Here is a 17,929-nt window from a genome sequence, read left to right as displayed (position 1 = left end):
ATGAATATAATGCACCCATATGCGTTCAATTGCCACCATTTCGAGCACACCATTATGAAATTAAAGCACAAACCATTCAAATGCTTCCTAACTTTCATGGACTTCCAAGTGAAGAACCTTTTAAGCATTTGGATGAGTTTCTTGAAGTATGTTCCACCGTGAAATACACGAACATGCCGGATGAAGTCTTAAGGCTTAAACTTTTTCCATTCACCCTTAAGGACAAGGCAAAATATTGGTTTAACAATCTTAGGCCTTTTTTAATCACTTCTTGGGTAGAAATGCAACAAGAGTTTTTGAAGAAGTACTATCCGGTTTCTAAGACCAATGCCATGAGGACCTCAATTCGAGAATTTACACATGGGGATGGGGAGACATTCTATGAGGCATGGGAATGCTTCAATGAATTGCTAAGGAAGTGTCCACACCATGACATGCCCAAATGGCAATTAGTTCAATATTTTTTTGAGAGCTTATCGGATAATTATAAGGGCATGGTTGATGCTTCCATGGGTGGCTCTTACATTGATAGGCATGAGGATGATGTATTGCGTCTCTATGAAAGCATGAGTGAAAATTCATTGCATAGAACATTATCATCAAAGAATGGTTGAAACACACAAGGTAGGAAGAGTGTTGGCTTACATCAAGTCGAACATTCAAATGAGATAGCCGCTGAAATGAAGTCTTTGTCTCAAAGGTTTGATCAATTTTTAATTAACTAAACTCAGCGAACCAAGTAATTTCCTTCCCTAACTATTCTCATCGTGCATCAAATGAAACATGTATGACTTATTCTAGTGTTCTTCATTCTACTTCTCATTGTCATCATGGACAAGTGCAAAGTGAACCTAATGAGCAAATCAATGCAACTTTTGTGAACCAAGGGAACAATCCTTATGGTACTCATTATAATCTAAGTTGGAGGAATCATCCAAATTTCTCTTGGCAAAACCAAGGAGAAGGCTTAAACCCTTCCCAAGTCGGTTTCCAAGGGAAATACATTCCACCTCCATTTCAAAATCAAGGATCCCAAGGTTATAGGCCATACCAATCACAAGGGAATCAATTCTCTAATTCTCATTTTCCCAACCAATCATATTCCCAAGGCAATTCTCGAAGTCCCGCTTTTGAAGAGAAAGTTTTAAATGCTTTGGGCACTTTAGAGGCTAACACACAATTGCTTCATTCTCATTCTCAATCTGTTGCAAAGCTAGAAACCCAAGTAGGGCAAATAGCTAGCACTCTTAATGCTAGAGAGAAGGGAAAGATGCCTATTAATGCCCCGCCTAAGCAACAATGTGTTGTGGAAACCCAATCCTCATTGGAGGGGTGTACCGTAGAACATGTTAATGCAGTGACCACCTTGCGGAGTAGTATAGTTGTAGATAATCAAGTAGAAATAACCAATGAAGAGAGTGAACCGGTGCAACCACAAGTTGTCACCCATCCCGTTTCACATTTTATTCCTCCTTCATTGCATGTGCATGATCTTATAAATGAGAAAGCTGAAAAATGTGATTTGAAAAGCGATTTTGAAAATGATCCATTGAAGAAAGTTTTGAAAAATGATGTTGAGAAAATTTTGCTGAAAAGTGAATTGAAACCTAATTTGAAAACTTCTTGTGTTAAAGAGGCTTTAAAAGAAAATTCTCAAAATGTTATCGAGCCAAGAGCTCTATTTCCGAACGCCTTGAAAGGGTTCATTTTGAAAGAAAAGCAAAAAGTCAAGACCAATGAGATTTTGGAAATGTTTAGGCAAGTAAAAGTTAATCTCCCACTTTTGGATGTAATCAAGCAAATTCCAGCTTATGCCAAGTTTTTAAAAGATCTTTGCACCCAAAAGCGAAAGAACAAAAGCCAAGCACCAAAAAAGGTAGTTTTGACCGAGCAAGTAAGCTCAATTTTGCAACATAACACTCTTCCAAAGTTTAAGGACCCTGGTTCACCCACTACATCATGCATTGTTGGTGAACATATCATTAATCGGGCGCTTCTTGACTTAGGAGCAAGTGTTAACCTTCTTCCTTACTCAGTTTATGTCAAACTAGGCTTAGGTGAATCGAAACTGACGTCGGTAGTTTTGTAACATGCCGACCGATCCATTAAAAAGTCTAGAGGTGTGGTTGAAGATGTTTTGATTAAGATTGATAAATATGTCTTTCCTATTGATTTCGTTGTCATAGACATGGAACCGGTTTCCAATACTAAGAGCCAAATTCCCGTTATCCTTGGCCGTCCTTTCTTGGCAACCGCTAATGCCAACATAAATTGTAGGATGGGATAATGAAGATTTCATTTGGCCACATGAAGGTGAAGTTGAATATCTTTAATCCCATACCCAATTCATTTGACAAATATGAAGAAGAGGTCAATGTTGTAGAAAAGTGTCATGATCTTCAATGTCAAGGAAATGAACTTTTGTGTCAAACCAAAACTTCCAAAGAATCATCTTTAACCTTGCATTCTCAAAGTGTTGTTTCAAATTCTTGCTTTGAAAGGGCATGGAAGCCCAAAAGTTTTGATGGCATAGACAAAGGATCAAAAGCCTCTTTTGAGCTTGATCTAACAAGTTCTTTAAAGGACCATTTGTTGGGTAGAGTTCAAAGCATCCATCACTCCAACAAGGAGGGGATGCATTATAAGATCTTTGATCTGGGCTAAAAGAGCCCAATGTCTTGCTAGAGACGTTAAAGACTAGCAAAGGTATTCGTAGGGTGTCAAAACCCTATTCTTCCCCCATTTCTATCTTTCATTTCATTTCTTGCGAAGTCTAGATACTTGTTTTCGGTTCATATGCATTTCAAGGAACTTTGGTGAGAATTGCATAAGCTTTCGTGTCATTTTTAAGCATTCTACATAAGTTCGATCGATCTCATACCTGAGTTCGATCGATCAAACTTCCATCTGAATCCAACACTTAGAAAATTTTCAAGCCTGCATCCAAATAGGCTCTCTGTCCCATCGATCCAAGAAAAATCTGTGATCTTAGTTCTCAGTTGGATCGATCATAGGACCTTCGATCGATCCAACTATCCTATTCGATCGATTTTGAGTGTTGACACTTAGAATATTTTTGAGCCTGCAGAACTTGCATCCAAATCACCTCTCTGTCCCATCGTTCGAACTAATTCTCAGATCGATCAAAAGACATTCGATCGATCCAACTTCCAAGTTTGATCGATCTCATGCCTCAACACTTAGAAAAATTTTGAGCCTGCATCCACCTGCATATTTTCAGCTCTCTATCTGATTGTTCGAAACATTCCAAGATCGATCTAAAAATTCTTTGATCGATCCAACTTCCCAGTTCGATCGATCACATGTTCCAACACTTAGCCAAATTTTGAACCAAAAACCTGCATATTTTTGCTCTCTGTATGATCGATCAAACTCTTGTTTCGATCGGTCACAAATCTTCATTTCATTGTTTTAACTTTAGTTTGACTTTTCAACTTTTAAAAAATCCAAAAATATTTTCATTTTTATTTTATTCTATTTTCACTCTCATTTTATTTTGTTTCAATTTTCAACAAGTTTTCAAAAATTCAAAAATATTTTAATTTATTTAGTTTTTAATTAATTATTTAATTTAAAAAAAAAAAACCAAAAATCCTAAAATACTTTGAAAGGAGTTCATCAAAGTTTGATCGATCACAACTCATTTTCGATCGATCGAATTAGTCGGGAAATGTTTTTAAAAAAAGATCCAAGGGTCTTGAGATCGATCATTTGGATCGATCTTAACACATCAAACCCTAGCCTCTCATTCCCTTCTACTGCAAATCATCTCCCCTAGCTCATATCTTCCATCTCTGGCAAGATCTCCGGCGAGAACCAAGCTTCTCTCTCTCTCTCTCATCTCGGTTTCATCCCTCCCTCTTTGCATCCACATCTCTCTTCTATTTGGGTAAGATCCGAGACCTCACTAGTCGATTTCAAGCTTCAATCTCGTGCATACATGGTTTATATGTTTGATTCATGCTTTATATATGATTGAACCTCCATTGTTGATGCTTAAAATATGTATATATATATATATATATGTATATCGTTGTATATATTTTTGATATTTTTGTTTGATTTGGGAGTATGGGCCATGTTTGGGTGATGGGAGTTGTTAATTTGATGTGTTGTAGGGCCCATGAACACGTTCGTGTGGGCCCCGTTCTTCAAAAGTCACAGATCTGTGACTGTTAGGTTTCATCGTCGCACTGTTTGATCGATCAAACAAATTTATGATCGATCGAATATTTGTGATTGATCCAACTCAACCTTCTATCGATCCAACTTTTGTGATCGATCTCATTTCTTTTTATGATCGATTGAATTTCACAGATCTCATATATACACTCCATTCATCTTATCTTATGTTCATACTACATTATATATGCCCAATGCCTGTGATATTCCACATTGGATGCATTTCATAGTCACATTGTTTGGCATGTTTCATATTCTGCTAGTTGCATAGAATCATGTAATATTTTGTTTTGTCTATCTTATCTGACATACATGTTTCTATATTGTGCCTTATATTCTATATATGCTGGCACTAATTCTTGAAATTCTATTTGCAGACTATGGCTTGCGTCAAGACTGTAGCACGTAGACACGGTCACGGCACCAGACACCGACTTGACGATGGAGCCGGTCCATCTCATGTCCGGGATCCTAGCCCCGAACACACACAGAGGAGAGTGCGACAACGGACAGAGGAGACTGCGCAGCCCTCCCATATAGAGGAGCCATTACACCCTACTCTACCCCAATTGCTAGCTCGTCCAGCATTTACTCCATCACCATCTCCACCGCATAGAGGCACTGAGCAGCCAGCTCAGCCGGCTCTACCTGTTCAGCCAGCTCCTTTACAGCGCGACAGACTCGCTCCTCGATATGCACACATGACTATCGACCACGAGTCAGCATTCGACACCGCATTCTTCTCCAGATCGGTGCTGACTCGATCTGCCTACCAGGACATCATTCAGCGGGGCCTCTCAGCTATTCTTGCCCTAGTCACAGAGGTAATCTACCCGTGACTGGTACGATTATTCTACCAAAACCTCTGACCATCGCTGCGCACTACAACCGAGCTCATCACTTTTATTGATGGCCATGAGATCACCATTACAGTGGATACTCTGGCCCGTTCGACTCGCTGTCCACATCGGTGCCCGCCCAAGCTACAGGAGACATATCCTAGGCTCCACAGGCCTTCTTACGCTGATATGGCGGTTTTTCTCACAGGTCACCATGCAGGTGACGAGACTTTCGCTACCCGCACATATCTTCCAGACGACCTTTGGTGTATCGATTCTGTACTTTTCCGGAACATATACATGGCTGGACACAAGATTCAGAGGCGGGGCGACTATCTAGAAGCCCTGTACGCCTTCTATACCGGCCACGGGGTGTCTATTCCTCCACTTATCTGGAGCGTGATGAGGAAGCTCTACGATGAATACGTCAGCAAGGAGGCGCCTGGAAGGGCCAAGTCTCTTCCATTCAGCCACCTCATCACCCAGATTCTAATAGACCAGCGCTATCCCATCCACCCGCAGGAGGACCCCGAGAAAAGTTCCTGTCACTTCCTCAAGAAGGACTGGGACAAGAGCTACAGAGCTATTATCACTCGCCTACAGACCCATGCCATACTGGCGGCTGCAGAGCTGGAGTTAGAGGAGGAGGCAGCAGCACAGATAGCCCCGGCACCAGCAGAGCCAGCAGCAGCAGCTCCCATAGCGGACGATGCACCAGTCGATCCAGCAGCCAAGCATGATGACATTGATATAGACATTGACTTGGAGCACTCAGTGGATGACGCAGTTCAGCATTCTCCAGCCGGCTCACCTATCCACGAGCAGGAGGAGACCCAGGAGCTGTCTTCTGACTCCTCCATACTAGACTTGACCCCCGGCTTCGGAGTACGTCTGTAGATGCTCGAGGACAATGTTGTTGCCATCAGAGCTGACCTCAAGGCCCACAGAGCAGAGTTCGTTACCTTTCGCACGGATGTCGCGACCATGTTCAGAGATTTATCTAGAGTCATCCGCGGAACCAGACCTGCCCATCCTACCTCATCTTATTGAGCTCCCACTCTTTTCTATCTGATGATCCCTCTCTCCTTTTGACACTTTATTATTGTCATTGTATTATTTTTACAGCCGGTCTGTCCGCTTTGATATTTTTGTTATACCTGCGCTTTCTCTATTTTATATATCTATTTTTGCTATGGATGTCATCTGATTGTATTCTCATATCTGTATGTTTGACTCCATCAAGTGCATCACAGTGACTTCAGTGAGAGAGTGCTACCTAATTTTCAGGACCACCCTTATACCTCTCTCATTTCATTTTCTGTTATCCCATTTACACTTGCATGTTCACTGTGCACTGATTATCCCATTTTGTTATCTGATAAGTTTATCCAAGTGCCAATTTTTAGGACCACAGTTCATCCTAAGTTTGAGGGGGCCATGCCACCCACTTCGGATACTTCAGTCCCGATCATTCTTGCTTAGTTGCACTGGTATACTCTTTCCTTTGTTTTCTTTGCACATTGAGAACATTGTGCAATTTAAGTTTGGAGTGAATGGTGCTCTATAGTGACAGTTTTAAATTCAAACTTTTAGCATGACTCGTGTATTTGAGTGATATTTCTATGATTGGTTAATACCTAGCTATGATTTTGATCTTCTGAGGATTATATTGCTTAAAATTTAAAATTTGCTTGACTTGAGAGTCCAATACTTATTGTATGCCTTATAAATGCCATTTAGGAGTAAATATTTCAAAAGATTGATATCTTGCTTGCACTTGTGGTCCACTTCATCTTGATTTTGTGATTGTTTTGAGATTCACTCTAGTCTTCTATACTAGCACAGACGCACACTAGCATTTTTTGTGGGATACATGCTTTGTTGATTATTGAATTGGTTATATCCCAATTGGACTAGTAGTGCATTGAAAACTTTCATTCTTGATAAAGGTGGATAACAACCCCTTTTCACTGAGTAGCCGAGATTCTAGCCTCATCAAGCACTGAACTTCTCGCGCCGAAAGGTGGAGGGCCCAAACTCTAGGTTAATAATTGAACTTTATTCAGTGAAAAAAAAAAGGAGCAAAAGCAAAAGCAATAAAAAGTGAGGACTTCTCCCAAATGGTGAGAAGTGGGAAATGATTAGATGGTTGTTGTTTTAATTTGTAGTCTAGTTGATTTGAACTTGTAAGTCCGTAGGGGTGTCTTAACGCATAATGCCCTAAAGCCGTCTGGTTTGGGAGTCATTGACCTAACGCTCGATCTCATGAATCGCTAGAAAGCTTAATAGATCAATACATTGCACTATGCTTCCATCTTTGATCCTATATAAAAAAAAAATAATAAAATAAAATAAAATAAAATAAAATGAGTGAAAAGAATAAGCGCACCTAGATAAATAAAGCTTTAATAAAATGTCCACTTTTTGTCTTGATAATCGGTACTAGATTTGTGTGCTAGTTTGAGGGTAAGGATGTGATTAATTCTTTAATTGGCTTAGATAGCAACACATTGATGCCGGTCCACTCAAAAGAATTCTAGAGTTGTTTTGATTTGCATGATCATTTTCTTGATGTGTAAAGGACCATACTTGCTTACTTGATGTTGAAATTTTGAGAGATTGCTTTGAAATGGTTGAAAAATTGCATACTTGAGGTAGTTTTCTCCCAATACTTGTTTGCAATATTGGTACCTCTTTTGACAAAAATGAGCTTAATGTTTATGGGTACCATTTCTGGAAACCCTCACGAGACTTCACTCGTCCACTAGGGGTAACCTAGGGGTTTAAAAGGCTTGTTGCATGTGCTAAGTGCAATCGTGTTCCTTACGAAAGTGGCGTTATCCATTTATTACTTTCTAGTTATAGTTGTATAGTTGTTCATTTCATTCCTTTACTTTCTAGTTCATTGCTAGGGACTAGCAATATTTAAATTTGGGGGTGTGATGAGCACTGAAAAGTGCGTATTTAAACCCCTTAAGCTTAGGCATTCTAGTACATTTATCTATCTTACTTTACCATTTTAGATTGATTTCATATTATTTCCATTTTCAGGCACTTATCCTGAAAATAAGCTAACTCAGCCAAATAAGAGCTTAATTGAAGCAATTCTGAGATTAAACAAAGAAAGGAGCAAAGTGGAGAAAGAAAGAAGCAAAATGAAGCAAAGCAGCAAGTTCGATCGATCCAAGTCCAAGGTTCGATCAATCAAACATTGATCGATCTCAGCACTTCAAGATAGATCCAAACCTTGACCCAAAGCACTTAAGTCCAAAAGTTCGATCGATCCAACATCATTCTTCGATCGATCGAACATCTTTGTCCTTATCCAAATGATTGATCCTATCCACGACTATACCACCCACCAACCACTTTTGTCCTTTTCCCTTAAATATCTCCTATAAATATCTCGGATTTGTCTTTTTCCAAAAAGCTCAGCCAGTTGGATCGATCCAACCTAAGTTCGATCGATCTCACTTACTTTTGATCGATCGAACTTTCTCCGGTGCGAAAAAGTTAAAATTCCGTCCCATTGAAAGTTGTCCTTTATCCAATCATTAGGGAATATTGTGCACGACCCCAGCTCATTTTGGGTGTCATTCTGACCTACCTATATAAGGATAAGGATTGCTTTTTCAAAAGGGAGCCAACATTATTTTTGATATCATCTCTTGGAGAGGAAGTTTAGAGAAAGAGGAGGCTAGAGACACCATTGGAGATCTTCATCAACAAGGAGCAAACCTCTTCCATGGAGTTAGCCCTTGAGGGTTGGAGCCTCCTCACCATGAGTGGCTAGACATCCTCTTGGGGCTAGAGTTAGCCCCAAACATGCTTTCTATATCTTAATCTTGTGTATTATTGAGGGATTAGTGTTGTAATTGATGTTTTGACACTTTGAGATATATAGATCTTATTTATTCAATGATTTATGTGGTTTAATGCTTTCAATTGATCATTTCATTCTATCCATATGTCTATGTATGCTATAATTGATGTTCATGTTCTTGTCTCTAGATTTTGTGTTATTGATGCATGCCTATGTGTATTGATGCCATAGATTTAGAGGTTGTTAAAACATAGTGCTTAAAGGAATGCTTTTGTGATTCTTTTAATGGTTCATGCTCACCTCTTGATGGATTGTGCCTCTCCCTTAGTTTATTTTCATGCTAGTAGTGTAGATGTAGTGCAGTTGTAGTGTAGTGTTAAATGGGAGGACAATCTTTGCTTGTTATTTGATGATCCAAGGTTGTGAATGCAATTAGCATATGTCTCTATCCTTGTGTTGGATTTGGATTGTGAGCTTAATGAAAGGATTAATAACTTGTTTTAATTTATTGTGCCTTTCACATGTTGTTTAGACAATATATGCTTCATAGCTTAGATATATTGTGCCTTTCACATGATGTGTAGACAATACATGCTTAACTAGTCATCCTTGCTTGTTGAATCAACCAAATACACATACTCCAATATTGCAACACCCTAATTGCCCTCATTAATCACTTGTCAATGATATAGAAATGCATTGCTTGGTGGTGATCTCTAAACCTTAAGATCTCTCTCTCCTTTACTTACTCTTTTTAGCATTGCATTCTTACTTAATTTAATTTAGTTGCTCTCTAGTTTAAACAACCAACCAATCATTTGTTTGATCACTCAACCTACTGACCCTAATAGCGATTCCACATTCAAGTACGACTCCAATCCCTTGGGACGATCCCTACTCGCCCTAGCTATATTTATAGTGAAAGGTAGTAGTGGCTTTTACAAATGTAAAACTTGGCCCTCGCCTAAATTGCATGCTTCTCCAAGCTTGTGGTCACCGCGACCTACAATATAAGGACTAACAGATGGGAAGCGAGTGGAGCCTATCGGTATGGTAGAATTGCCGGTTCGAGCTGCTGAGAGAGTGCTGATTGAAAGCTTTGTGGTAGTTGAGATCCATCCGTCTTACAATCTTTTGATGAGAAGATGGTGGATTCACAGGTCTAAGGTGTCCCATTGACTTTGCACCAGATGATGAGATGTTTGAGCCCAGATGGTAACAAGGTGATTGATATCCATGGCGACAGGTCACAGCTAAGGAATGCTACTCTGTAACTTTGAAAGCTGCTGGGAAGGGAAACACTCCCGTCCAATCTAATAGCCCAAGATAGCAATTACAAGAGCCTCCATGCAGCAAGAATGGGGAAGAGGAGCCTTCGGTCCCTACCGAAGAGCCTCTTGTTGATGTGTAAATTGATCTTCTAAGGCCAGACAGAACTACGAAAGTACTATCAGGGCTTGCAAAGGAGGAAAAACACCAGTTAGTTAATTTCCTATGATATCCCTCGACTCTGAGACATGGGTTAAACAGGCCCAAGCCCAAACCCGAGGGAATATCAAATAATTAAAGTATTTAAACGAACACAGAATACAAAATAAAATAAGAATAAATAAGCTAAAGAAAATCTAAATATTAATCCTTCAGAACAAATCAATTAAATAATCCAATACTTCCAAAATCTCCAATATTATTACAACTCGGAAATCCATCTAGTGGACTCCTAATAATATCCCAACTATAATTAAAATAATTGAACTGAAAAGGAATCCAAAACTAAAACATGAATAACAGTCCTATGTAGTCGGAAGAGTGAGTGACTGCCTCTACTCGGCACGAACAAGCTCTAAGACTGGAACCATCCGATACCTGAAAAATAATAGTGGGTCAGGCCCACGAACAAGTTCTACTCTACTACAATCTGAGCAGAGACCTGATACGCAGATACATCCCAGATAACTCAGCAATAACTAAATAGTCCATTTATGTATAAATACACACTATAAGACGCTCGCTAACCTATAGTTCTGTCTCAGCCTGAATAGAAGGTAACATGCAAATCGCATATCATGTGAGCATGTATACCTAGACCTACCAGGGTACATCAATTTTGTCCAGTTATCCATCCTAGGTGATATACGTACTGTAACCATCGATCCTGAGACTCAAGATCATATCGTGGTACCATAATCATACATATAAAAATCAATCCAAATCCAGAACATAAAATAAACATCCAAGATGTCATTCAACTGTTTCAGTTGATCTGACATGAATATAAGTAGGATTTAATATTATATTTAATCCATTCCCTTATTCCAGAATAGGTAGGAATAAGTGTTTTGATTTAATCCGTACCTAATATGCCACCGTCCCATACCGGTGTATATAATCCACAAAACAATCCAATAATTGATAAAACAGAATAAAGCAGTTTATCAACTAAAATCCAGAGAAGAGTATAATAAGAGAAACAGGTATTTATTGAGTATATTATACTGTAATTTACAAGAGTAAATTTATATCAATCCATTTAACTTGCTAACATGACGACAATTAATTTAAATCCTACAAAGCCATTAACAACATGCAAATTTGATTTTAAATCTCATGATGTTCAAGTTTATAGCATGGATTAATCATTCTTGAATTTATCATGCTTATTTAAATTGGTGCGACCCAGCGTGTGCACAAAATAATGCACAACACTTTAGGTTTAGAAATAATGTCAAGTGGGCACTATATTTTAAAATTTATAAAACCACTAAACACTTATACTATAGAGTATGAAGTGAACAGGGATCGTCCCAAGAAATCTAAACAATTATAGATTTTCCAGAATTAAATTCTACTTTAGTGCTTATGTGATTGCTAAAAAGGTTTGGTTTTGTAATTAGATTAATTTTAAGCTAAATGATTGTAATAAAATAATGGAGTTTAAAAGATTAGAAAGAGACTTAGGATGTAGGATTCATCACTAAGCACATTTCCTAACTCACTAACTTTTAACTAATTGGGGAAATAAAATGTATAATCTAAATATGGCTAACAATTGCAATGAAAAGTATGAAACATCAATTTAAAGCTTGAATCGTTTACTTAATGACAATTAACTAAGTGTAAATCAATTCACCAATTCAAAGCATGGTCCATCAATTCAATTAGTAATTTCAACTCACATTAATCTGGAGGATAATGTAAATTGTGGCAACAAACATGGAAATCAAACACAATCATGGATTGTCTAGTTACCTAAGAACGAAAGTGCAATTAAACTAATTAAACCTGAAATTAACTAAATTCAATAAGAACTTAACCTAATTAAACTAACTGTGTAGTGCAATCCATCTAGCAGAAGCAAATTCTATCAAATCAAAACACAAATACAACTAATTAACATCATGTATAGCCATCACAAGAATCAATTAACAAAGAATTCAAGTGTAGAACCTAATTACCAATCAAACACACATAAGACAACATGATATTGACATAGATAATTAAATGAAAGAATTAAATTATATTATTCAAGACTATACATCAAATACAATTAAATTCCCAAAAAGTATGAAAAGAGAGAGAGAATAGGTTACATGCTTAGTGTTTATCCAATCCTAAGTAGGATAATTAGTCACTCATGGTTGATAGAGTTGAAGACAGAACAATCTCCATCATTGGATTCATCATCTCTGAACTTTTCTTCCTAACCCTAGCCTGTTTTTCGTTTTTCTCTTTCACGTTTTCCAGAGAGAATATAATAACACGATACAAAAAAATAAAACCTAATTATGCCAAAAAATAATATTCTCCAAAACTAATGAAAAACTCACCCTAAAATAATGGGCTTGTTTCCCTTAAATAATAAACTCTATTAAAGCCCATAAGTTACAAACAAATAAGCCCAAAAGACAAAATCCCGTAGTGCTGCCAGGGGCTGGGGGATCGATCCCCCAGCCTTGGAGATCGATCCCCCAAGGGCATTTTTAGTTTTGTGAATAACAGGAGATTAATCCCTCGATCACCCAGAGTTGGAATTACACCTTATTTAGCTCCATTTTGGCCCCGGGATAATTGGTTTGCTTCTTCACCTTTGGGAACATCATCAAAGGCCTGAGAAAGGTAGAATTGACCGCCTTTTGAAGAATAAGCACATTATACGAGCAATGGGCTGTGACCTTGATCGGTGTCCTCTTTTACAAGGGTCGCGATACCAAGTCAAGCTTGAAGAGTTGTGTGTGAATTTAGGAGGTGGTTAAGTTTTACATTTATAGAAAGCCACTACTACCTTTCTCTATATAAAATATAGATAGGGCGAGTAGGGATCGTCCCAAGGGATTTGATGGTGTATCGAATTGTGAAACTATGGTAATTAGGGTTAGTAGGTCGAGTGATCACACAATTGGTTGGTTGGTTGATTAAGCTAAATTGAATTCAACTAAATAAAATAATATGAGGTAAACAAGAGAGAGAGAGGTCTTGGGGTGTAGAGATCACCACCAAGCAATACTTTTCTATACTACTAACAAGTGATCAATTGAGGGTAATGGATGTGTTGCAATATGATAAGGGTGTGTGTGCATTAGGTTGATTCAATTGGCAAGGATGACAAATCCAGCAAGTATTGTCTAAACATCATATGAAGAGCACAATATATCTAAATAATAGAGCATATTGTCTAGACAACATGGGAATAGCACAATAGATCAAAACAAGTCATTAATCCTTCATTAAGCTCACAATCCACATACAACACAATATTAGAGGAATATGCCATTTAGACTCACAAGCATGGAACATCAAACATCAAGAGTAGATTGTCCTCCCATCTAACATTATACTACCACTACACTAAATCTACACTACTAGCATAAAAATAAAGCTATCTAGACTAGGGGAGAGGCACAAACCATCAAGAATAGGCATAAACCATCAAATGAACCAAAATAGCATTCATTAAGCATATCATCTTGATAATATCTAGATCTATAGCATCAATACACATAGACATGCATCAAAAACACTAAATCTAGAGATAAGCACATGAATATCCTACTTTAGCATACATAGACATATAGGTAGAATAGAATAGTCAATTGGAAGCATTAAACCATACAAACCATGAAATAATCAAGATTTATATATACATGAATATCAAGATGTATCATACAACACTTATCCCTCAATAATACACAAGATTAGAGTATAGAAAGCATGCTTGGGGCTAGGTCTAGCCCCAAGAAGATGTCTAGCCACTCATGGTAGTGATGATCCAACCCTCAAGGGCTAACTCCATGGCTGCTCCTTGTTGGTGAAGATCTCCTCCAATGGTTGCTCTAGCTTCCTCCCTTCTTCCTCTCCAAGAATAGCCTCCAAAAATGATTTTCAATGTGTGACAAGAGACTCTAGACTCCTCTCCAAAAAGTGTATCATATTCCTTATATAGGTAGGTCAAATACACCCTATGATGAGCTGTGGTCATGCAAGGCATATTCTCCAATGATAGGGTGAAGGACGGAATAAATGAGCTGGACTTTAACTTTTTCTCGCTGGAGGAAGTTCGATCGATCGAACCTTAACTTGGATCGATCGAAGATGGGTTCGATCGATCGAACTACATCTTGGATCGATCGAAGTGGTCTGACTCCTCCGGATAAGGACAAGGCTGAGATATTTCGAAGATATTTATGGGGAAAAGGACAAAAGTGGTTGGTAGGTGTACAGCTGTGGATAAGATCAATCATTTGAATATGACAAAATAGGGTTCGATCGATCGAAGGTGATGTTGGATCGATTGAACTTGGAATTTCAGCAAAGGCCAAGGTTAGATCTATCAAGAAGTACTGTGATTTATCATAGATGTTCGATCAATCGAACTCTAAGTTAGATCGATCGAACTTTTCAGCTGCACAACTTTGATTCCTTTTTGCTCCTTTCTTTCTCCACTTTGCTCCCTCCTTTGGTTTATCTCAGGATTGCTTCAATTAAGCTCTTATTTGGCTGAGTTAGCTTAATTTTGGGATTAGTGCCTGAATATATAAATAACACGTAATAAGTTTAAAACGGCAAAGTAAGATAGATAAAGGTACTAGAATACTTAAGCTTAACGGGTTTAAATGCACACTTTTCGGTGCTCATCACACCCCCAAACTTAAATATTGCTAGTCTCTAGCAATGAACTAAGAAGTAAAAGAATGAAATGAACAACTAAACAAGTATAAACTGGAAAGCAAGTAAAATGATAACACCATTTTCGCAGAGAACACGATTGCATTTAGCATATGCAACAAACCTTTTAAACCCCTAGGTTACCCCTAGTGGACGAGTGAAGTCTCGTGAGGGTTTCCAAAAATGATACCCACAAACATTAAGCTCATTCTTTCAAAAGAGGCACCAATATTACAAACAAGCATTGGGAGAAAACTACCTCAAGTATGCAATTTTTTAACCGTTTCTAAGCAATCTCCCAAAATTTCAATATCAAGCAAGCAAGTATGGTCCTCCACATATCAAGAAAATGATCATGAAAATTGAAACAAGTCTAGAATCCATGTGAGAGGTCTGACATCAAGTGTGTTGCTATCTTAGCCAACTAGAGAAGTAATCACATCCTTACCCTCAAACTAGCACACAAATCTAGTACCGATCATCAAGATAAGAGAGTAAACCTTTTATTAAAGCTTTATTGTTCTAGGTGCGCTTATTCTTTTCACTCTATTTTTTTTTCTTTTTTTTTATTTTATTTATTGAGGATCAAAGATGGAAGTATTGTGCAATGTGTTGATCTCTTAAGCTTTCTAGAAGATTCATGTAGCGAGCTTTAGGTCAATGACTCCCAAACCAGATGGCTTTAGGGCATTAGGTGTTAAGACACCCCTACGGACTTACAAACTCAAATCAACTAGGCTACAAATCAAGACAACAACCATCTAATCATTTCCTACTTCTCACCTTTTGGGAAAAGTCCTCACTTTTATTACTTTTGCAACTTTTTTTTTTTTTTTTTAATAATCAATTATTAACCTAGAGTTTGGGCCCTCCACCTTTCGGCGCGAGAAGTTCACTGCTTAATGAGGCAAGAATCCCGGCAACTCAATGAAAAGGGGTTGTTATCCACTTTTATCAAGAATGAAAGCTTTCAATGCACTACTAGCCCAATTGGGATATAACCAATTCAATAATCAACAAAACATGTACCCCACAAATGAATGCCAGTGTGCACCGGTGCTAGTGTAGAATCCTAGAATGAATCTCAAAATAATCACAAATTCAGGATGATGTGGACCACAAATGCAAGCAAGATATCAATCTTTTGAAAAATTTACTCCTAAATGGCATCCTCAAGGCATACAAGGAGTATTGGACTCTCAAGTCAAGCAATGTTTAAATTTTAAGCAATATAGTCCTCAAAAGATCAAAATCATAGCTAAAAATGGACCAAGTATAGAAATATCCCTCAGATAGACAAGACATGCTCAAAATTTGAATTTTAAAGTAACACTGAAAAATACACCAATACCCCCAAACTTAAACTGCACATTGTCCTCAATGTGTGAAGAGAACAAAGGAAAGAGTATACCAGTGCTTTAGACATGAATGATCGGGATAGAAGTATCCAAAGTGGGTGGCATGGCCCCCCCAAACTTGGGATAAACTATGGTCCTGAAAAGTTTGCACTCGGATAAACTCATTAGATAACAAGATAGGATAATCAGTGCACAGTGGACATGCAAGTGTAAAATGGGATAAATAGATAATAGAGAGAGAGGTGTAAGAGTGGTCCTGAAAAATTGGGCAGCACTCTCTCACTGAAGTCACTGTGGTGTACCTGATGGAGTCAAACATACAAATATGAGATACTAAGAGACATTCATAATCAAAAAGTAATATATAGAGAATATAAAGTGCAGGTACATCAATAAAATAATAAAGCCGACAGACCGGCCGCAAAGTATAATACAGTAACAGTGACAGTATAATACAGATCCAGAATAAAAGAAATGAAAGCATAGAACAACTGGAAGTGGAGTCTCAGGAGGCCTGATCGTGAAGATCTGCAGTGGCTGGAGGTGTAGGTGCGGGTGCAGGGGCAGGTAGTCGGCTGGAGAGATCGGCAAAGCAAGCCATGACATCCGCCCTGAAAGAGGTGAACTCAGCTCGGTGGGCAGTGATGTCGGCTCGCATGGCTGCTACGTCATCCTCCAGTGTCTGCAAGCGTACTCCGAATCCGGAAGTGGGAACTGGAGACTCAGGTAGAGATGCATCTGAAGAAGACTCCCGAACTCGCTCCTGAGCAGCGGCTCGATCACTGGTATCATCGGCATCAGCATCATCTGCAGCATCGGCATACTCCTCCGCAGGTCGCTCCAGGTCAATGTCCATGCGATCGGTAGCCGGACCGACTGGTGCGTTGTCCGCTGCGATATCTGCCGCTGCTGGAGGTGCCGGATGTGCCTGGGCTGCCTCCTACTCCTCTAGTTCAGCTGCTGCCTCTACAACTAGCTCCTGAAGACTCCGAATAAGAGCATTATAGCTCTTATTCCAGTCGCTCCTCCTATAGAAGCTGGACCGTACAAGGGGCTCCTCATCTGGGGGCACTCTATAGCGCTGGTCAAGAAGGATCTGCTTGATGAGGTGTCCGAAGGGCAGGACCTTGGACCGCTCAGGGTCCTTCCTGGAAATGAAAGAATCATACAGCAACCTCATCATGCTCCAGATGAGGACTGGGATAGATACCCAGCAGCCCGTGTAAAAAGCGTAAAGAGCTGTCAAGTAGTCATGACGCCTCTGGATCTTGTGGCCTGCCATGTAAATGTTCTGGAAGAGAACTGTGTCGATGAACCAGAGGTTGTCAGGCAAGAAGGTCCTGGTGGCGAATGTCTGACCACCGGCATAATGGCCTGTCAAGGAGACAGCCATGTCAGAAAATGAAGGCCTATGCAGCCTCGGGTATGTCTCTGCAAGCTCAGGTGGACACCGGTGTGGGCACCGGCAAGCACGGGCCAGAGTGTCAACTGTGATGACAATCTCGTGGCCGTCCAGTGTAGTGATCATCTCCGCGGTAGATCGT

At 39.0% G+C, this 17,929-nt stretch overlaps 1 pseudogene; it reads right to left on the bottom strand.

Moving 5' to 3' along the window:
- Positions 1-337: 337 nt before the first annotated feature.
- LOC132287568 (small nucleolar RNA R71) lies at positions 338-436 on the bottom strand (annotated as a pseudogene).
- Between the last annotated feature and the right edge of the window lie 17,493 nt (positions 437-17,929).

The sequence above is a fragment of the Cornus florida genome, unplaced genomic scaffold (assembly GCF_030987335.1).
Source record: "Cornus florida cultivar Cherokee Brave unplaced genomic scaffold, ASM3098733v1 CherokeeBrave_3.0.0_Hap2_Chr11, whole genome shotgun sequence".
NCBI lineage: Eukaryota > Viridiplantae > Streptophyta > Magnoliopsida > Cornales > Cornaceae > Cornus > Cornus florida.
The sequence above is the reverse complement of the archived record's forward strand: the minus strand, read 5'-3'. Positions and strand labels throughout refer to the sequence as shown.